This window comes from Dendropsophus ebraccatus, chromosome 12 (assembly GCF_027789765.1).
Source record: "Dendropsophus ebraccatus isolate aDenEbr1 chromosome 12, aDenEbr1.pat, whole genome shotgun sequence".
Classification (NCBI taxonomy): domain Eukaryota; kingdom Metazoa; phylum Chordata; class Amphibia; order Anura; family Hylidae; genus Dendropsophus; species Dendropsophus ebraccatus.
Genome location: NC_091465.1, coordinates 77,840,769 through 77,864,125, shown reverse-complemented (window position 1 = coordinate 77,864,125; position 23,357 = coordinate 77,840,769). Strand labels below are relative to the sequence as shown.

The 23,357-nt window shown below is 46.0% G+C and overlaps 1 protein-coding gene across 3 annotated transcripts in view; it reads left to right on the top strand.

Moving 5' to 3' along the window:
• Window positions 1-5,895: 5,895 nt before the first annotated feature.
• LOC138768994 (chemerin-like receptor 1) overlaps window positions 5,896-23,357 on the top strand; it is a 26,628-nt gene continuing 9,166 nt past the window's right edge. Inside the window, exon 1 of one of the 3 annotated variants that reach the window (XM_069947128.1) lies at window positions 5,896-5,999. The gene's annotated coding sequence lies outside the window, so the exon portion shown is untranslated. Of the gene's footprint in view, window positions 6,000-19,057; window positions 19,219-19,801; window positions 19,966-23,357 lie in introns of those variants that run through there. The other 2 variants (XM_069947129.1, XM_069947127.1) reach the window with 2 other exon arrangements.

Here is a 23,357-nt window from a genome sequence, read left to right as displayed (position 1 = left end):
GTGGTGTTACAGGTAGAGAATACAGCGTGCTGTGTGGTGTTACAGGTAGAGAATACAGCTTGCTGTGTGGTGTTACAGGTAGAGAATACAGTGTGCTGTGTGGTGTTACAGGTAGAGAATACAGCGTGCTGTGTGGTGTTACAGGTAGAGAATACAGCGTGCTGTGTGGTGTTACAGGTAAAGAATACAGCGTGCTGTGTGGTCTTACAGGTAGAGAATATAGTGCTGTGTAGTGTTACAGGTAGAGAATACAGTGTGCTGTGTGGTGTTACAGGTAGAGAATACAGTGTGCTGTGTGGTGTTACAGGTAGAGAATACAGCGTGCTGTGTGGTGTTACAAGTAGAGAATACAGTGCTGTGTGGTGTTACAGGTAGAGAATACAGCGTGCTGTGTGGTGTTACAGGTAGAGAATACAGCGTGCTGTGTGGTGTTACAGGTAGAGAATACAGCGTGCTGTGTGGTGTTACAGGTAGAAAATACAGGGTGCTGTGTGGTATTACAGGTAGAGAATACAGTGCTGTGTAGTGTTACAGGTAGAGAATACAGTGCTGTGTGGTGTTACAGGTAGAGAATACAGTGTGCTGTGTGGTGTTACAGGTAGAGAATACAGCGTGCTGTGTGGTGTTACAGGTAGAGAATACAGCGTGCTGTGTGGTGTTACAGGTAGAGAATACAGCGTGCTGTGTGGTATTACAGGTAGAGAATACAGTGCTGTGTAGTGTTACAGGTAGAGAATACAGTGTGCTGTGTGGTGTTACAGGTAGAGAATACAGCGTGCTGTGTGGTGTTACAGGTAGAGAATACAGGGTGCTGTGTGGTGTTACAGGTAGAGAATACAGCGTGCTGTGTGGTGTTACAGGTAGAGAATACAGCGTGCTGTGTGGTGTTACAGGTAGAGAATACAGCGTGCTGTGTGGTGTTACAGGTAGAGAATACAGCGTGCTGTGTGGTGTTACAGGTAGATAATACAGCGTGCTGTGTGGTGTTACAGGTAGAGAATACAGCGTGCTGTGTGGTGTTACAGGTAGAGAATACAGCGTGCTGTGTGGTGTTACAGGTAGAGAATACAGGGTGCTGTGTGGTATTACAGGTAGAGAATACAGTGCTGTGTAGTGTTACAGGTAGAGAATACAGTGCTGTGTGGTGTTACAGGTAGAGAATACAGGGTGCTGTGTGGTGTTACAGGCAGAGAATACAGGGTGCTGTGTGGTGTTACAGGCAGAGACTACAGAGCGCTGTGTGTGTGGGACAACAATGAAATGATAAAGTAAATCATGCAAATATTTCAGTAACACAATGAAACTGCAATGTGTGAACACAGCCTAGATGTTCTGCAACAGATTTAGGTGGGGAATGTGCAAGGTGGGGGACTGTGATGAATGGCTGAGGGAAAGCATTGCATTCTGGAACCTGTAGTACTGTGTACAGCTGCTCAACCAGGAAGTGCAGAAACACAAAACAGAACAAACCCCCCCAAACAAATGGATTTTTGGTAGTTTCAAAACTGGAATAGATAGGTAAGTAACGCGTTATGCTTCTGCAGAGGTTTCATTTTTAACCTCTACCTGAAGTTCCCCTTTAACAGCATTTAGTGACATGCTTTACAGCAAGCCTCATGGACATAGACAACAACAGACAGAATCTGTCCCCTTGAGATAAATGTGAAACATTACTGAGTGTGCTCTGTGACCTGTGAAGAGGTCATTCCACAAGGAACTGCTATTATCTCCTCTTTCTATTGGTGGCACATGACTCTGCAATGCTGTACAGATCGCTTTACAGCAGCCTCCTCTTATCACCACAGCCACAACAGGAAGTCTCAGCTTAGTTTTAGCCCCGGTGGTAAGAATGAAAACTAAAAGATTTCAGGATTATTTTAGAAAAAATGTAAAATTTAAAAAAAGTCACCAAAAATTCTTAAAAAATATGTTTAACATAAAAACATTATTTAAACAATAAGTCATTTTCTAATTAAGCTGTCCCTTTAAATTAGTAGGAGTGGTTTAAATGGTCGGGGTCTGGATATTAAGACTATTAAGAAAACGGAGACAGAGTTCCTGTCTCGGCCAGAGATGTCAGCAGAGAGCAGTGTGTCAGACTGAAAATAAAACAACATTTCATGCAGGACATACAGCAGCTAATAAGTAAAGGAAGACTTGAGATTTTTTGGAATAGAAGTAAATTACAAATCTATATAACTTTCTGAAACCAGTTGATTTAAAAGAAAAAGGTTTTTGCCGGAGTACCCCTTTAACTCAGTCCAAGACTCACTCCATATCTAACATATTACATTACAGTAGCAAACTCAGCTCTGCTACATGTCTATGTGTAGACTGCTCTTCTGTATGAAAAACCTTTGTAAAATTCATCAGGAAAATGATAAACCCAAAATCCAGATGACGCAGACCCCCCAGTGAGACCCGTATGACTGTTCCTGGGAGGGAGATGATGAGATCTGCTTTATCTCACTATGAAAAGTTCAGATCGGTCGGTGGGGATTCCCTGAGATCGGTGCTGCTGGAAATACCAGAATAGCCTACTACATCTATACAATCACGACTGGGAGGAGCCATATAGAGTTCCTGCAGTGAACGTCCACAATCCGAACAAGCCACGTACAATAATCACATCCAATCCCATCAAAGCGACTCTCATAGACTTTCTAGGAATCTGAACACTGCTTCAGAGGGGATAAGAGGGGGTAATTTTCCTCCTTAGGGTACGTTCACACGTACCGGATCCGCAGCTGATTTCTTGCTGAGAATTCGCAGCGAGACCCGCTGCGGATCCTGTACTGTGAAGTTGAATGGGTCCCATACACGCAGCAGATCCACTGCGTGTATGGGACCTGGCCCCTTTAACCCTCCTGCCGCCAGCCACCCGCAGCCCTGGCTCCTTTAACCCCCCGGCCGCTTACAGGCCACTTATGCTCAACGAGGAACTGTAGGAGGAAAGGATATGCAAATCAGCTCTCGTACGCCATCTTTTCAAAGTAGTTTTCCCTTAAAGGGGTACTCCAGCAATTTTGTTTTCTTTCAAATTAACTGTTTTCAAAAAGTTATATAGATTTGTAAATTACTTCTAATTAAAAATCTCCAGTCTTCCAGTACTTCTCAGCTGCTGCATGTCCTGCAGGAAGTGGTGTATTCTTTCCCATCTGACACAGTGCTCTCTGCTGCCACCTTTGTCTGAGACAGGAACTGTACAGAGCAGCAGCAGCAAATCCCTATAGACTGGAAAAAAAGTGGAAAGAATACACCACTTTTGCAGGGCTTACAGCAGCTGATAAATACGTATCAGTGGTCAGGCAGTAAACAGTGCTGTGCAATGAAGAAATGAGGAAATGATTCCAGATTGCACCATGCCGCGGAATCCTTAAAAACACACTGTATACTGGAAATGGCAGCATGAGGTGTTTCATCATATAAACCAGGGGTGGGGAACCTCCGGCCCGCGGGCCGCATCCGGCCCCTGAGACCTCCCGATGCGGCCCGCGGCCCGCGGCTCCCCTGTGACAAGCGCTGCTCTGGAGGAAGGAAGGAGCCGGCGCACACAGCATCCTCTGTGACAGCTGCCGTGCTGTCTGTGTCGGCTCCTTCCTCCTCCAAAGCGGCGCGTGTCTTCAGTCTCCTGCGGGCCGCGCGCGATGACGTCATTTCATTGCGCGCCGCACTGCAGGAGAAGACCGGCACAGAGGACCTGGGAGAGAAGAGGACCTGGACAGCGTGGGAACGGAGGAAAGGTGAGAGGGATGTTTATTTTTTTTTATTTGGGGGTTAAATAGGCTACCAGGGACATGATTGATGGGGGGGGATAACTAGGCTACCAGGGACATGACTGATGGGGGGGGATAACTAGGCTACCAGGGACATGACTGATGGGGGGGGGATAACTAGGCTACCAGGGACATGACTGATGGGGGTTAACTAGTCCACCAGGGACATGAGTGATGGGGGGGGGGGATAACTAGGCTACGAGGGACAAGACTGTTGGGGGTTAACTGGTCCACCAGGGACATGACTGTTGGGGGGGGGGGGATAACTAGGCCACCAGGGACAAGACTGTTGGGGGTTAACTGGTCCACCAGGGACATGACTGTTGGGGGTTAACTGGTCCACCAGGGACATGACTGTTGGGTGTTTACTGGTCCACCAGGCATATGACTGTTGGGGGTTAACTGGTCCACCAGGGACATGACTGTTGGGGGTTAACTAGGCTACCAGGGACATGACTGTTGGGGGTTAACTAGGCTACCAGGGACATGACTGTTGGGGGTTAACTAGGCCACCAGGGACATGACTGTTGGGGGTTAACTAGTCCACCAGGGACATGACTGATGGGGGTTAACTAGGCTACCAGGGACATGCCTGATGGGGGTTAACTAGGCTACCAGGGACATGCCTGATGGGGGTTAACTAGGCTACCAGGGACATGACTGGGGGGGTTAACTAGGCTACCAGGGACATGGCTGGGGGTTAACTACAATAGCAGGGGCACTAGGCGAACAATACCTTGCCTTGCCCTGGGTGCTGCAAACCCCCGCTACTAACTGCCGCGCACGGTATGCGGCCCTCGAATTATTTTATTAATGCCCAACCGGCCCTTGACATGGAAAAGGTTCCCCACCCCTGATATAAACCATTGCCGTACATGATTATATAATACACAGATTAACATAATAAAGATAAAATGAGCAGGACCTGAAGACTAGATCAGCTGATCATTGTTGTCATCTATGTTTGTGGTGTAATTGGTTATTATTGTTTGGAGGTAAAGTTGCCGGGTGGTGCAGCACATAATATTTTCAGGCGGTGGGCTCTGGGGTGTATCTGGCAGCATCATGCAGCAAAAGTGGGACCCTTATACATAGATAGAGACTTTTCTCGGTTGCACTGTAGTTTACAGTCACACAACAGCCAGTGGACGTTGGGCATGGGGAAAGGGTCGTTCTGGTTGACAGGGCGGCTCCAGGTTTTTGCGGGCCTTTAAGTGACAGAGCCTCATTGGGCCCCTCATCCATCCATCCTATGCACAATCACTTGAGACATCACTTAAATATACACACACACACTACTGACTGACACACACACTGACACACATACACATTACTGCCTGACACACACATTACTGACTGACAGACATTACTGACACACACACACACACACACACACATTACTGACTGGCACACACACACACACACAAACACACATTACTGACTGACACACACACACACACACACACACACATTACTGACTGACACACACACACACATTACTGCTTGACACACACATTACTGACTGACACACATTACTGACACACATACACATTACTGCCTGACACACACACACACACACACACACACACATTACTGACTGGCACACACATTACTGACTGGCACACACATTACTGACTGGCTGACACACACATACACCTAGGTGGGGATTTACTAAGCTTACGCCAGGGAGAAGGGGCAGATTCTCCCCTTCTCCCTGGCGTATGCCTCCCGTGCGCCCCACTTGCCCGATGGGCGGGCTGGCGGAGCTTGTGGGAGCGTGATGAGGCAGGGAGGAGGCGTGGCCTCTTTCTGCCCCTCATTTATCATGATTTACCTCTGCTCACAAGCGCAAATTATGACGCAAATCTACACCTGCTGCAAGCAGGTATAGATTTGGTACGCTGGGCGCAGATTCGGGTGCCTGGCTGGCCAGGTTTCACTAAGAGGCGTACTGCCACGAAAAGGGGGAGGGGCTTATTATAAGACCGGCGTACTTGTAAATCCCCCACCTAGTACTTACAGCTCAGTCTTATCTCTCTACCTCTCTGCCCTGCTGATCTCTGTAGTATTGAGGACCTGCGGGTCATGTGATCAGGTCCTTTATCGCTCTCTGTGCAGGACGCTCACAGGTCCTGCTCCTTCTCCTGTGTCTTCTGATCAGTGCATCGGGCCCCTCTTCCTCTCTGGGCCCCTGGAGGGGCTGGGGCCCCGGCACTTGCTTGGGTAAGCCCTGTGCTGACATCAGTCCTGCCAGTTGATACAATATATTTGAGAACAACATGGGTTGATGGGAAATCTATTAAGTTTGTGGATTGCTTTCATTTTTGAAACGTGGAATCTGTTTGGTTGCTATGTGTGCAGGGCAATAACTGTCTGGATTTGCCCATAGCAACCAGTCCCAAGCTGAGCCGTGATTGGTTGCTATGTGTGCAGGGCAATAACTGTCTGGATTTGCCCATAGCAACCAGTCCCAAGCTGAGCCGTGATTGGTTGCTATGGGCAACACCAGACAGTGTTCATCTCATTCAGTTTTGGATATTGAAAGTAAAAGCATCGGGGCTGCTAGATGTGAATGACATAGGAGCCGGGTCAGCACCTTTATGTGACAGGCTGTCAAGTGAACTTTCCTCTGTCTGCTCCCCGGATCTCTGCGTATTGTTAGGCTCCAACATACGGCCATATTGGTTTTGCTGGTCAAAAAATCACAGATTGGCCGTCACAGACCACAATAGAACGATAGTCCGGACCACATAACTTTTTAGGACTTTTCTCCAGGCAAATGCATGGACCGTGGTCAGTCATGTTCAATGGCCATAGAAAAGAATAGGTCCTTGCAATTGCAGATATTATACGGACAGTGTTCTGCAGACGTGTGCAAGATGCCTTGGTCTCAACGTCACAAACATTTGTAATGTGGTTTGGCATAGAAGAAGCTATGGAGCAATAGTGACGTGGCAATGGTCAGCATCCTGTAACCTGACTTTAATAAATCACTTCCCTTCAGATTCTTTTGCCTCACTACATCTATCCATTTGCCCTACTGCCGTGGCCCAAGGAGCTGGATACTGGTGTTGCACTAGCCGGTGGGCTCTGGTGTTTTGGGTGACTTGTCATGGCGGTCAGGAGTGGTAATACTCACCCCCAACACACGGGCACCAGACCTTTGGTAGAACTGGGGAGAAGTGCAGGGTGCAGTGACAGATGACAGAGATGAGTCCCATAGAAACAATACTTGAACTTTACTTAAAAGCTTCAGTATGATGCAAAAAAAAAACCAGTGCTTTAGGTACTCAATGCAACAATACAGTGAATATCTCATAGGCAACTTGAGGTAGAAAAAAACGCAAGAGTCAAGTAAAGAAGCAGCAGCAGATAGGGGCTGGATAGGAGCCATTGCCGAATTAGTACAGTACTCTGCCAGGATGTGTGTGAAGTGTATCTTTGTACTTGCATTTAGATAAATCTGTGCTATCTGACCGCCTTCTGCCTACACAATCTGGGAGACCGCTCTGTGTGGTAGTACGAATCCCAGGCCTCTGTCTCTAGATAACTAGTGAAAGTTTTCCCAAGTAGTCGAGTATTGTGAGTAAAGAGCGGCTAACTTGCAATCTGTGCTCTACTGCGGATCAGTCCCTCTTCCTTTCTTCTTAGGGGGTGACTGTCCTGAAGTGAAGATCCTCAGTGTAGGTAAGGGTGTTTCCTATTAATATGGTTACCCCAAGTCTTGGTCTAGCAGCGCATTACTGCTGTTTTGAGTCTCTCAAAAACAGGTGTTGTCTCTTCTCTAGCCGGAACCACAACTACTACTGAGCTACAAAGGAAGTGTGTGTGTGTGTGTGTGTGTAAGAGAGTATAAAAACAGGTTAAGGCTATGTTCACACTACGTAAAATAATGGCTGTTGTCCGTGCCGCAAAACTACAATGCAATGTAACTACGGCCATTGAATTCACACTACGTATCAGATAACGGCCGTTGTTCATACGGCCCCATGAAAATGAACATGTCAATTATTTCCGGCCGGTAATACTGCAACAACGGCCGTGGATTTCAATGCGGCTGCGAACGTAAAACTTATATCTGCCGAATTAAACTTGATTTTGATGTAAAAAAATTTCGGAGTGGTTTCTCGGGCTGGGCGCAGTATTTAAAGTAAATGACCTGTTTCATCCCGTTTATAAAAATGGTGGGAATCAGAATTAAACAACGGCCATAGTTTCACGACTAGCCTGTACGATCGTAATTCTACGGCCGTAGTTTTGGTCGCAAAAGTCGGGCCGGTAAAAACAACGGCCGTTATTTTACGTAGTGTGAACATAGCCTAAACCTTTCTACATAAAATGAAGCTGTGCACAGGGGGAGTGAGACACCTAGTGGCTGGAGTAGGGCACAGCAATTAACTGCACTAGCTGTGGGACTTGAGCGAACTAGTTTTACCTGGGTGTGTAAAGACAAGAAGAACCACCCAAAGTTGGACACTACACTACTATTAACCTACCCCTTCATCCATGCGTCCACTTTCCCTGCTATTTATCCATCTACTCATCCATGTATCCACTTTCCCTACTCTTATTAGACTACCCATCTACCCATCCATGCATCCACTTTCCCTACTATTCATTAACCCACCCATCCATTCATCCTTCTGTCTACCATTCATCCGTGAGTTGATCCATTCTCTACTTATACATTAATCCATCCATCTATCAGAGGTTAGTTGGGGGAAAGATCAGAAGCAACGCAAGAAAATATTACTTTACTATACAGTAGTAGATGATTGGAACAAACTTCCAGCAGATATGGTAGATAAATCTACAATAACTGAATGTAAAACTGCCTGGGATAGACATATATTTATCCTAAGATAATAAGAAGGGAAAAACTAAAAGGGCAGACTGGATGGACACTGTGATCTTTTTCTGCCGACAATCTTCTATGTTTCTGTATCTCCATCTATCTACCATCCATGCCTCCACTTACCCTACTATCCATCCATCTACCATACTATTCATTAACCTACCAATTCATCCATGCATCCCCTTACCGTACTGATCATCCATCTACTCATCTATACATCCATGCATCCCCTTACCCTACTGATCATCTACTCATCTACTCATCCATCCATCCATCCCCTTACCCTACTGATCATCCATCTACTTATCCATCCATCCATGCAACCCCTTACCCTACTGATCATTCATCTATTCATCCATCCATCCATGCATCCCCTTACCCTACTGATCATCCATCTACTCATCCATCCATCCATGCATCCCCTTACCCTACTGATCATCCATCTACTTATCCATCCATCCATGAATCCCCTTACCCTACTGATCATCCATCTACTTATCCATCCATCCATGCATCCCCTTACCCTACTGATCATCCATCTACTTATCCATCCATCCAACGCCTTACCCTACTGATCACCCATCTACCCATCCATCCATGCAACCCCTTATCTTATTGATCATCCATTTACTCATCCATCCATCCATGCATCCCCTTACCCTACTGATCTACTCATCATCTACTCATCCATCCATCCATGCATCCCCTTACCCTACTGATCTACTCATCATCTACTTATCCATTGATCCATTCATCCCCTTACCCTACTGATCTACTCATCATCTACTTATCCATTCATCCATGCATGCATCCCCTTACCTTACTGATCATCCATCTACTTATCCATCCATCCATCCATGCAACCCCTTTACCGTACTGATCATCCATCTACTCATCCATCCATCCATGCATCCCCTTACCCTACTGATCATCTACTCATCATCTACTCATCCATCCATCCATGCATCCCCTTACCCTACTGATCATCTATCTACTCATCATCCATCAATTCAAGCCCTTACCCTACTGACCATCTACTCATCATCTACTCATCCATCAATGCATCCCCTTAACCTACTGATCATTCATCTACTCATCCATGCATCCATGCATCCCCTTAACCTACTGATCATTCATCTACTCATCAATGCATCCATGCATCCCCTTAACCTACTGATCATTCATCTACTCATCCATGCATCCCCTTAACCTACTGATCATTCATCTACTCATCCATGCATCCATGCATCCCCTTAACCTACTGATCATTCATCTACTCATCCATGCATCCCCTTAACCTACTGATCATTCATCTACTCATCCATGCATTCATGTATCCATCCATCCATCTACCATACTATTCATTAACCTACCAATTCATCCATGCATCCCCTTACCCTACTGATCATCCATCTAGTCATCCATCATCCATGCTACCCCTTACTCTACTGATCATCTACTCATCATCTACTCATCCATCCATCCATGCACCGCCTTACCCTACTGATCATCTACTCATCATCCATCCATCCATGCACCGCCTTACCCTACTGATCATCTACTCATCATCTACTCATCCATCCATCCATGCACCGCCTTACCTTACTGATCATCTACTCATCATCTACTCATCCATCCATCCATGCAACGCCTTACCCTACTGATCATCTACTCATCATTTACTCATCCATACTGATCATTCATCTACTCATCCATCCATGCATCCACTTACCCTACCCATTCAAGTCATCCATTTGCTACCATTCATCTGTTAATTGATCCATGCACTAGTTCATTAGTCCATCCATCTACCTCTCCATCTATCTACACACCCATACAGTCATTATTCCTAGTTTTTCAGCATGAGACAAATGCTCACTCAGCTGCTAATCCCGAGTTGATGCTGAAGGGCTACCCACTCCGCATGGTATTGGGTGGTCTTATAAACTAGTTACTTGCCTGGCCAGGTTAAAACACCTGCAGACCTCTAAGGAACAGGGCCTGACTACAGAGTGTGCCGGCCTGACTACAGAGTGTGCCGGCCTGACTACAGAGTGTGCCGGCCTGGAGCCCGAGGCTTGTCATCACCATGAGTCACAGTATGGATTGCACAGCAGTTTTAGTTAGCCATTGTATGGTGCTATCATTACATTTACTGTATATAGGAAGGTAGTGTGAGTTCAACTGCTATAGGGTAAGATGTCTGCCAAGGTTAAAGCGAATGTACCATCAGGGACGCCGGTGGTGCAGTCCCTTTTTTGAACCGCCGCCCAGTTCCTGCGCATGGCGCCAGTCTATTCCTGAGCACTGGCCCACCCCAGAGAGTTGAGGACAGGCCCGTCCGCCCCCAGTGTGATCATTCTAATGGAGCCACATCACAGAGCGGAGATCATCACACTGTGGACCGGTGGGCCTGCCTCCAGTGCTCAATGTGGGGCCAGTGCTCGGGAATAGACTATTCTTCTTGTAGCTATAAGACACCGGCTATGTGTACCTTGTATAACATTACATTAGGGACCCAAAAACAAGCGTCGTCTGCAGACACAATATCCAACGCTTATTATCCCCATACTTGGTAATAGTTTCTCTGTAGGTGACAGGACATTGCGATATAACACAATACAGGAAGAGCAGTTACCTCAACTCCACTGACTCCAGAAGCAGCAGAGCTGAGGCTGTCACTGGGCTGAGTTCTTTCCTCTGTGTGAATATATATCAGGTTATTTCTCTATTTTCCCTTGATGCAAATCCTTATTTTGTACTGAAAATCATCAGTTGATAAATGTAACTCTGCTCCATCTCAGTATACGGCCCTCTGTATTTGCATTCGCATTACACAACCGCATTACACAATGTGAATGCAGTGTCCCAGAACATGCAGACTACTACTCCTATTATGGCCATTTCTTTTGCTGTGTCAATGCCTGTTCTGGTAAGTGTTTGCACTGCAACTGCTGCTGGTTTTCCCCTAGTATTCTCTGGTATTGTGCATTTTCATGTGTATTGTCATGTATTCCTGTGTATTATTACAGTGTACAGTGGTATGCAAGGCTGTTGATCACGTGACCTGTAACCATGGTTCCTCCAATGGCCGACTAGTTCTGGCCAGGAGCAACCATGTGACCTCCCACTTCCTCCTAACAAGTGAGTGTTCCCCCTGCTTCCAAGCAAGGAGGATGTGTGTCGTCCCTCTCCTGCCTCAGAGGAGTTGGGCTTCTTCTAGCAGCTCCCACTTCACCACTAGAAGTGTGGATTAGGTGCTCTGCTATATTCAAGTCTTCGGCTGTATCTGCCTGCTCAAGTGACCGGATTCTTCTCTCTCTTCTGGGTGTCATTCCGTTATCTCTCATCATCGCTGCAAGGATTCACAGCAAGTATTATTCTCAAGCTAATCCACCCAGCAACGCTATTCCTCTCATACTCCTACTCCCATCATCCGGCACGTATTCTCACAGCCTATGCAGCACCACTCCTGCCTTATTTGTCAAAGCCTGCTATATACCCGGTTGCATCCGGACAGAACTGTTGCTACTAGTTACCTTATCTATAATAAAACCGCTGTTACTGAACCCTGGCATTGGTGTCCACTAACTGGTGCCCTGACTAAGTGCAGCGAAGAATCGCATGCCCATCATCACCCGCAGATTCCACAGACCGGCCCTACAGCTGTGCCGCCCTCAGGCCTATACCGTGACAAGTATACACCCTGCAGCGGCCCCGGTCATTGCCCACTCATAACACCAGCACTGCGGAAGTGGCCCCCAGGGGCCAGGGCATCGCATTTGGCGTCACAAACAGGATACACACGCCACGCGGTGTACAAGATCTATAGTTTATTATCGTCTCCAGAGACTTTGCTAAAATTGCCATGGGAGTTTTGATTACTGAGTCGCTGCACGGCTTAGACTGTACACAAAATGGCCGCTTCTTGCTGTTATTTCTACCTGTGCCATCCCCCGGTGACGAGGGGGTTAACTGCCATGCGGCCGAGAAGCGGGAATTGCTTGGCGCCATTGATAATGACTGTGTCTCTCCTGATTGGCCGGCCGCTTCCACTGACGTCATTGTTACTGAGGCTCAGGGAGATAGTAGGACCGTGGTATTAGGCATGAATATTATCCGTCATGTATTCACTGAAGTGTTGGATGCCTTGAATGCCTCTATGTCTTGTGCTTCTCCTCAGTACAGGCAAGCCGTCCAGAAGACCATTAAAGTGCTCACCGCTCAGCGGAAGTTTGCCAATCCTCGAGGAGAAATCTGCCGTGTCCGCACTAGAGATGCTCGTCCGATCATCATCCCAGCTAACAGTGAGTTCCTCATCTGGTGCAGGGTCCGTCCGGGCCTTAACAATGCTGACTATGTGGCCCTTCTGGATGCTATTGAAATTGAGGGGCAACCTCTTGTCAGGGCCGCTAGAAGCCTGGTGACCGTCTCCAATGGTCAGGTCCCTGTCCGTCTGGTGAACCTTGGAGACTCCCCAGCTGACCTACCCAAGTTCACCACCGTGGCCATGCTATACCAACTCGATCCTGAGGACATCGTCTGTGAGGAGACCATTGCCTATCAGAGATCCATCCGTGGCACTCAAAGGGACTCAAACAGGGCTCTCGCCCCTTGGTGGGACGAGCTCCATATTGGCGATGCCAATACCCCACTTGAATACCTCCACGGCATCCTCAAGGTGGCCAAAAGGTATCACGAGGCCTTCAGCAAACACTCTCTCGATTTCGGAAAGACCAATCTGGTCCAGCATCGGATCAACACTGGGGACCATTTGCCTATCAAAGAGAAACATCGGCCAATCCCCCCTGCCAACTATCAGCAGGTCAAGAAACTGCTCAAGGAGATGAAAGACTCTAACGTTATCCAAGAAAGTCAGAGTCCGTGGGCTGCCCCTATTGTCCTTGTGAAAAAGAAAGACGGTAACATCCGGTTCTGCGTGGATTATAGGAAGATAAACACAATCACCCACAAGGATGCCTATCCTTTGCCCCGGATCGAAGAGTCTATTGCTGCTTTGGGGTCAGCCGCCTACTTCTCCACCTTGGACCTCACCAGTGGGTACTGGCAGGTGCCCATGGCACCCGAAGACCGTGAGAAGACGGCCTTCACCACCCCCATGGGGCTCTTTGAATTCACCAGCATGCCCTTCGGTCTGTGCAACGCCCCCGCTACCTTCCAGCGGTTGATGGAAAGGTGTCTCGGCCATCTCAACTTTCAGAGTGTCCTGCTCTACCTAGATGATGTGATTGTCTATTCACGTACCTACGAAGATCACGTCCATCATCTGGCTGAAGTGTTCCAGGTCCTAATCGATCACGGCCTGAAAATCAAGCCTTCCAAGTGCCACCTTCTCAAACCCCAAGTGAACTATCTGGGGCATGTTGTGAGTGCTGAGGGGATACAACCCGATCCAGAGAAGATCTCGGCTGTGGAACACTGGGATACCCCTAAGACAGTCAAGGAGGTGAGAAGTTTTCTGGGATTTGCCGGCTATTACCGCCGCTTCATTCCCCACTTTGCCCAAGTGGCCGAGCCCCTCAATGAGTTACTCCGGGGTTGCCCTCGAGAAAGCTACAACCGACGGCTCCCCGTCGAGTGGTCCGAACGGCAGGAGATTGCCTTTCAAACCCTGAAACGCCTGTTGACTACGCCTCCTATCCTGGCCTACCCGGACTATAACCTTCCTTTCCGGCTCTACACGGACGCCAGCTTCCAAGGCCTGGGAGCTGTGCTGTCCCAGGTTCAAGATGGCCAAGAGAGAGTTGTAGCTTATGCCAGCCGGAGTCTTCGGGGCGCTGAAAAGAACGACAACAATTATAGCTCCTTCAAGTTGGAGTTACTAGCCCTAGTGTGGGCCGTCACCGAAAAGTTCAAGGACTACCTGGCTGCCACCCCTGTTACCATCTATACGGATAACAACCCGTTGGCGCATCTCAACACTGCTCGGCTGGGCGCCCTGGAACAGCGGTGGGCTTCTCGACTGGCCAATTTCCAGTTTGAAATTAAGTACCGCAGTGGCAAGGCTAATGTCAATGCAGACCTCCTGTCCCGACTACCCAAGGGCGAAGAGGCCCCAGAGGACAGCGATTGGGAAGATGTAGAAATGCCTCCCTTCTACCAAAGGTTCGCTACCCAGAGTGCTATTGATGCAGCTAGGCCTGAAACGCCTTCGCCTCCACCTAGGGCCCCGCAAGACTTGGCCAGGTGGCAGACCATCCAGGAAGAGTCCCGCATCCTGGGGGAGATCTATGACTACCTCTCTACTGGTCGGGTCCCCATGCGGATAAAGAGGCCCTATCCTGATGTCGAGCTAAGGCGACTCTGGAGGCAAAGAAAGAGGCTCTTCCTACAGAAGGGACTGATCCTGCGGAACTCTCTTGACCCGGTCTCCGGGGAGAGGTGCCACCAGATCCTCATTCCCCGACGAGACGCTAAGATGGTGCTAGATGCCTACCATGACCGGTCCGGTCATTTCGGGGTACACAAGACGGAGGCCACTATCCGACAGCGGTTCTACTGGATCGGGATGAGGGCTGACATCGAGAACTGGTGTGCCGAGTGCCCTGCCTGTAATATCTCCAAAGCTGGGGGAAGAGAAGTCAGGGCCCCTTTGCATCCAATCACCTCCCACCGGCCGAATCAGCTAGTCGCCCTGGACCATGTGAAGCTGGCCCCTACAAGATGCGGGTATACCTACGCCCTCACCATGGTCGACCATTACTCCAAGTGGGTAGTCGTGGTACCTGTCAGGGACTTGACCGCCAAGACCACCGCCCTTACTTTTTACAAGGAGTATGTAAAGCACTATGGGTGCCCAGAGTCTCTGCTGACGGACCGGGGACCGGCCTTCGAGTCGCAACTTTTCCAGGAGCTGTGTGCCTACCATGAATGTAAGAAGCTCCGTACCACGGCCTATCACCCTCAAGGGAATGGTCTGTGTGAAAAAATTAACCAGGTCTTTATCAACATGCTCCGAACGGCTTCAGTGACGAAGAGAGTAGAGTGGCCCCACTTGTTGGATGAACTAGTGGAGATCTATAACAATACCACTCATTGTTCCACTGGCTACTCCCCGTTCTACCTGATGTTCGGCCGCCAAGGCCAACTTCCTCAGGACCGTGCTCTGGGAGTCCAAGCTCCTGACACCTTCAACCCCCTACCTGAAACTGACTGGGTTCGGGAGCATCAGAGGAGAATCCAGGATGCCCGGGAAATTGTTGACCGGAGGATGGGGGAAGCTCAGCAGCGCCAAGAGGATGCCTACAACCAAAGGGCGAATGCCACACCACTACAAGTGGGAGATAAAGTTTGGCTAAAGAAATATCATCGCTCTCACAAACTTGAAAGCCTTTGGGAGCCTGAGCCCTATGTCATCTCTTCTATCCCTTACCCAGAGACTGATGTGTATGAAGTAAAAAAACCAGGGCTAGCCCCGCAGACGGTGCACCGGAATAGGATAAAACGTTGCACTAAGGAGGACCTACAGGGCCTTACAGCACCGTGTCCGGTACCTGCATCCACACCTCCGGCTCCCCCAGCAGCTCCAGCTAAACCTCTCTCTCTGGAAGAAATGTTCCAAGTTGAACCGTTCCTCATGGCCATAGGCTATCCAGCGGTCCCTGTACACATTCCAGTGGCCCCTCCACTTCCAATTGTGCCTCCAACAACTCCAGCTCTACAACCAGACACTGGGCGTGATCTTCCACCTGTACCTGCACCAATCACTGTTGAAGAGGATCCTCCGCTGAGACGGTCTGAGCGCTCTACCAGAGGAATTCCTCCACTTCGCTACAGAGACCAGAGTCCTTAACTGTTTCACCATTCTAGTGTATGCAACGTTCAAGGTTCGTGCCTGGTTCTCCTGACCAAGTTCCCTGTACTAACCAGCCATGAGCTGATGGACACTTACAGTAACAAAAGGTTCTCTAGTGCCTGTCCCAGAGCCTTTTACATGGACGATGTTCTAATTGCCTAAAAGAGACTCTACCTAACAGAGACACTTAACCCATTCCTTCCTAATGCACTTTCCTGTGATTGTGTGTTCCACACAGGGTATTATTGCACTTATTTCATTATTGCACTTATTCTACTATTGCATTCCAGTGTTATCGAAGTCTTTGTATTTCCTCCTCTGAGTAAGCACAAGGTTACATAGATTGCCTCAGAGTAGAGTGCCTCTTTTGTAAAACAGTATATTTTCCAGTGTCTAAGTCAGATAGCTCCTCCTCTGAGTAAGAGAAGTCAGTATATATATATACCTCAGAGAAAGTCCAGTTTATGTAGGAGTGTATTTTCTCATCCAGTCTCATTATTGTGTATTATTATCATATCTATAGCTGGAAAGATTTAGTTGAGCCAGTTCGTATGCAGATTTTTCTCAGATTTTCATTCAGATTTTTCTCAGATTTTCATTCAGATTCATGTGAGCCAGTTCTCCTCAAGACCTCGCAGTATTTGTTGTCCCTTGTGTTTCCCTTCCTTTTGTTTCCAGTATTTGTTCACCTCTGTCTTGTCCCAACGCAGTAGTTATCACACATAGTCTTACCTAACATTCACACTGGTTCATACATATTGCACCTTGGATACCCTTTCGTGTGTTTGGCCTATTGAGTAATTGTGTTGTATGATTGACCGGTATGTAAGGGGCCCCCATGTATGTTTGCTTTTATTATTTTGTTCTTTTCTCTTCCAGGTATCCAAGACACTACTCAGACACGCCAAGATAGTACACAGGTCTTCACGTTCTCCTCCAGTAGGGTAACACATTTAACAGAAAACCTACTGTCTAACTGGCTGGAATATTGAGGGTCCCCCGCCAGCAGTTAAGTTGTCCTGGCTTACACGTCAGATGGTTCACGCACTAGCTACCTGGTCGCCAGAGTACGTTAGGCACCCCTAGGTGAAGTCCTGCCACTAGGGTTTCTCATCCTCTCTCTCTTCTCACCTGTGCCTTGGGCGTGGGAAACACACACCTCATCACACTCACTCTCATCATTCATTCCTGTTGTTTGATTGTCCAGTCTATTCATGTTTGCTGCCTTCTAGATTCGCCGAGGTCGGCTCAAATTTGCTAGGGAGGTATGCAGTGTCCCAGAACATGCAGACTACTACTCCTATTATGGCCATTTCTTTTGCTGTGTCAATGCCTGTTCTGGTAAGTGTTTGCACTGCAACTGCTGCTGGTTTTCCCCTAGTATTCTCTGGTATTGTGCATTTTCATGTGTATTGTCATGTATTCCTGTGTATTATTACAGTGTACAGTGGTATGCAAGGCTGTTGATCACGTGACCTGTAACCATGGTTCCTCCAATGGCCGACTAGTTCTGGCCAGGAGCAACCATGTGACCTCCCACTTCCTCCTAACAAGTGAGTGTTCCCCCTGCTTCCAAGCAAGGAGGATGTGTGTCGTCCCTCTCCTGCCTCAGAGGAGTTGGGCTTCTTCTAGCAGCTCCCACTTCACCACTAGAAGTGTGGATTAGGTGCTCTGCTATATTCAAGTCTTCGGCTGTATCTGCCTGCTCAAGTGACCGGATTCTTCTCTCTCTTCTGGGTGTCATTCCGTTATCTCTCATCATCGCTGCAAGGATTCACAGCAAGTATTATTCTCAAGCTAATCCACCCAGCAACGCTATTCCTCTCATACTCCTACTCCCATCATCCGGCACGTATTCTCACAGCCTATGCAGCACCACTCCTGCCTTATTTGTCAAAGCCTGCTATATACCCGGTTGCATCCGGACAGAACTGTTGCTACTAGTTACCTTATCTATAATAAAACCGCTGTTACTGAACCCTGGCATTGGTGTCCACTAACTGGTGCCCTGACTAAGTGCAGCGAAGAATCGCATGCCCATCATCACCCGCAGATTCCACAGACCGGCCCTACAGCTGTGCCGCCCTCAGGCCTATACCGTGACAAGTATACACCCTGCAGCGGCCCCGGTCATTGCCCACTCATAACACCAGCACTGCGGAAGTGGCCCCCAGGGGCCAGGGCATCGCATGAAGCAAGTTAGGAAGCTGAAGGAGAAGAAGACATCATTGGTGAGGATGACACAACGTCGGTCAGGCAAGTGTAACAATTCCTGTATATGGTAGATAGTTGATGCAGTTGTGCAACAGAGTTTGTTTACTTTAATATACTAGTGCATTAGTATTGATTAGTATAGTATTGATAGGTCACATGTAATGTACTGTAGACTCTACTGGGGCCGACTATTAACCCCTATTACAAATGGACATAACTGTAAATGGATGGAGATATATATATATATATATATATATATATATATATATATATATATACATATATATATATATATATGTATATATATATATATATATATATATATAAATATATATACTTATGAGTTGTCTTTGCACCATCAGCAGTGGTAAAATACTCCTGACATGTGGTGGTACCTTGAAGCGGAGCAGTTTAGGGTGGACACCTTGCTGTTAATGCTCAGAATATAGCTAACCACAAGGGATTTCTGCAGAACTCAAGTGGCACCTGCGGGTTCAGGAAGTAAAGATCCACGGAGACTATTTTGTAACTCATTTTTGAGAGAAAAAAAGTGTACGGTATGTATATCCTTACCGGCAGTTTTATCATACCTTCGCTTTAGTAAGCGTCTTAATATGCGCAGGTTTGAGTTATATCCACCAGGATTTTGCTTCTCTTTATTGTGCATTGTAGGGTTATTCTCTATGGTCATTATGGTAATATGCTCTTTACTGAGCCTTGTGTATATACTTATATATGTCATGGTGCACAGCAAAGTAATATATGTTATTAGGGGAATCTGTCAGCCTACTAAACCACAACCATTGCTGGATAACAAGGGGGCCGTTCATAGTAGGCTGATAACACCAAACATAATAATTTATTCGGTCACTTAAGTGTCCTGGAGGCGTGGCCAAGCTGCTGCTATGCCTCCAATATTGTTAAGTGTCCTGGAGGTGTGGTCAAGCTGCTGCTATACCTCCATAATTGTTAAGTGTCCTGGAGGTGTGGTCAAGCTGCTGCTATACCTCCATAATTGTTAAGTGTCCTGGAGGCATGGCCAAGCTGCTGTTATACCTCCATAATTGTTAAGGGTCCTGGAGGTGTGGCCAAGCTGGTGCTATACCTCCATAATTGTTCTCCAACTCCTCCCCTTGTAGTTTGAATGGCAAGCCTGGGGGCTGGGGGAAAAAGATTTTCTAAGTATTTAGTTGACTCAGGGTTCTGATGTCACAACTGAGCTTACATATATTTGAGCTGGAGCAGATTGTTCAGAAAGTGAAGCACCTCAGGAGCAGAAACCAGAAGCTCCTCAAGATAAGCAGGTAAGTGACTATATATATATATATATATATATATATATATATATATATATATATATATATACATACTGTAGCAGGGAGGAGGACAGCCACAAGTTACTGGTTTGCTGTATAATGTATAGTTATTATAGCTTTACCGATATCACAGAGACTGGTCTTGTTGCAGTGTAACTAGTGAGCATGTTGAATATTAAATATGGATGTAGCAGAGCTGAATGTGCTTTTCAGTACACTCAATGTAGTAAGTTGACCTGCAGTCCTATGTAAGACTGCAAATACTGTAACATATAGTGAAGTGCCTATGATAAAATGTGTTTCCAGTGCAATGTTAGTAAAGCTGAATACTAGTATTATGAAGGTGATATAACGTTTCATCATTCTCAAGATCTTAATTCTATCTATCTATCTATCTATCTATCTATCTATCTATCTATCTATCTATCTATCTATCTATCTATCTCCCATCTATCTATCTATCTCCTATCTATCTATCTATCTATCTCCTATCTATCTATCTATTTATCTCCTATCTATCTATCTATATATCTATCTCCTATCTATCTATCTATCTATCTATCTATCAAAGCACAAATATCGCAGCACTCAGTGAAAATTCTTGGCCCGGTGCCGTGGTTCACACCCTGATCCACAGGTGTCTATATAAATATCCAAAAAATAACCGTAGCACACAGGACTTCAGTGAAAAAAATATATCTGTATTGGTGATTAATCCATACAAAACACACGGAAAATAAGCGACGTTTCGACGTCTCAATGACGTCTTTATCAAGCCAGTGAATACATTTCAAAGAAAACATGTGATTTATATATCCTGTGCAACGTAATTAGTGACGTGTTCATTCCACACACATGATATTCAAATTAGCTAACGTGAATGCATAAAAATTATAATAAGGGAACATCAAGTTCCATAGTGACAAAGTGGATCTATCTTATATCACAATTTATACTGGTAAACAAAATTATATACAAATATACATCATGAAAAAACAAATCGGAGCCGTAGTGATTAACTCATATGTCGTGATTAGCGGCATCAACCAGGAAATGAGTTCTTGAACCGCACGCCGTAGATGGAACGCACGGCCATCTTAGATTATACCACCGGGGATGTGGCGTCCTGTTGCCAAAGTAACCCATGACGTCAAAGGTAAGTATCAATAGAATGTAAGATAAATAGTATTGTACCGTGAGTCCAACCTATTAACACAGTTGTCCGTTCTTCCGTATTATACGGTGGACAGAGCCCACGTAGACAGTATCCACCGTCTCTGATGACCCATTCGTGGGATGTCCGCGGAAATCTGTGGGGGCTCAACGGTATAGGTGATTGTTCAGACAATGAATGTCTCATGATTGTTAGCCAGGGTCCTTCATCTCCCGGGGTGTTCTCTAGGTGTTGATGCTGCAATCTCACTAATTCTGAGTTGTCACTATTTCTGCTCCGAGTGATAGGCTTGCCAATAATCTGATCTGTAATCATAAAAATATTTATGTTAATATCATATAACTCATATTAAATAATAAACAAGATAATATTTGTTACAATGTATTCATTATACTCTGATGTGTCGGTGATCACGCTCTTGGACCAGACTGTAAATTAGGCACAGCATTTCAGGCATAAAATTATGTAAAACTTGATTCATTTAATATAACAGTATTTTGGTAGGATTTTAAACTCCACATTCAATCCATGGGGTTTTAAGGAATTCAGTCGGAATATCCATTCCAATTCTCTACGTTTTAACATAGATATACGATCACCCCCCCTCACTGGTTGGGGGATGTGATCAATGTACATTAATTTCAAATCGCTCTCTCTATGTCGTGCCTCTACAAAATGTTTAGAGACTGGGAGATCTAGTTTTCCTTTGCGTATAGTATATCTGTGTTGTGTTATTCTTGTCTTGGCATCATAAGTGGTTTCCCCCACATATATTAAATTGCAAGGGCACCATAGGACGTAAATAATGTATTCAGTGTTACAGTTAATGAATTTATTAATTCTGTATGTTTTTCCAGTACCAGGATGTACAAACATCTGTCCTCTCTGGACATGCTTGCAGTTAACGCAACTGCCACACGGGAAACTGCCAACGGTACGAGGACCCAAAAAGGTAAGTACAGTATTGTTAATTTTAACATCGGTCTTAACCACTATATCTCTGATGTTCCTAGCTCTCTTATAGGACATCAACGGTCTATTCCTCAACGTAGAAATGTGAGGGTAGCTCTGTTCTATTATGTGCCAGTGTTTGTTTATGATGTGGGAGATTTGTGGACTCAGTGAATTATAGGTTGATACATATGGAATCCGTTGTTCACTGTGTCTCTGTCTTTGTGTAGTTAGTAGTATATTTCTATCCATAGGTCTAACTGTCTCAATATGTTGTTGTATTAAATTTCTAGGGTATCCCCTTGTCTGAAAATTACGAGCTAGCAACTCCACTGATTGATCCAAATTAGTGTCTTCTGATACTATACGCTTAGCTCTAAGAAACTGACTTTTGGGTAGACCACGGATCATCCTAAAGGGATGGTTAGACTCATATCTCAATAATGTGTTCTTGTCTGTATTTTTCACAAATAAGTCAGTTCCTAATTTGTTTCCTATTTTGTACACACGTGTGTCCAAAAAGGAAACCTCAGATGTTGAATGTGACATAGTAAATTGTATATCTCTGTCGATGGTGTTGAGATATTTCCAGAAGTCCATCAGTTGTGCTTCAGTGCCCTTCCAAATGATGAAGACGTCATCTATGAATCTGAACCATCCCAGTAAATACTGGGCATGGTCAGACCCATAGATGTACGTCTCCTCTAGCTGCGCCACGAACAAATTTGCGTAAGTAGGTGCTACCGGGCTACCCATCGCAGTACCTCTTTGTTGTAAATAGTATTGTTTGTTAAAGAGAAAAAAAATTATTAGTCAAAATCATATGTAGGAGTTCTAGCAAAAAATTTTGACAGGGTGGTGTAAAAGTCGTGTTGTTAAGTACATGTCTAATCGCATTTAGACCTTTTTCAGTGGAGATGGAAGTGTATAAACTTGCTATGTCTAAAGAAGCAAGAATGACAGATTCTGTGATCACAATGTCTTTGATTTTAAGTATAAAATCTGAGGTGTCTCGTACATAAGATTTCATATTGGTCACATGATCTTGTAAAATCTTATCTAGAAAAATGGATGCTTTGCTCAATACTGAACCCCTCCCTGAGACTATTGGTCTCCCCGGGGGATTCAGTAGATCTTTATGAATCTTTGGTAGAAGATACAATCTTGGGGTCTGAGGAAACTCGACCCAAAGAAATTGTCTTAATTTTTTGTCAATAATGTTATCTCTGTGTGCCTCGTCAATTTTAATTTTCAA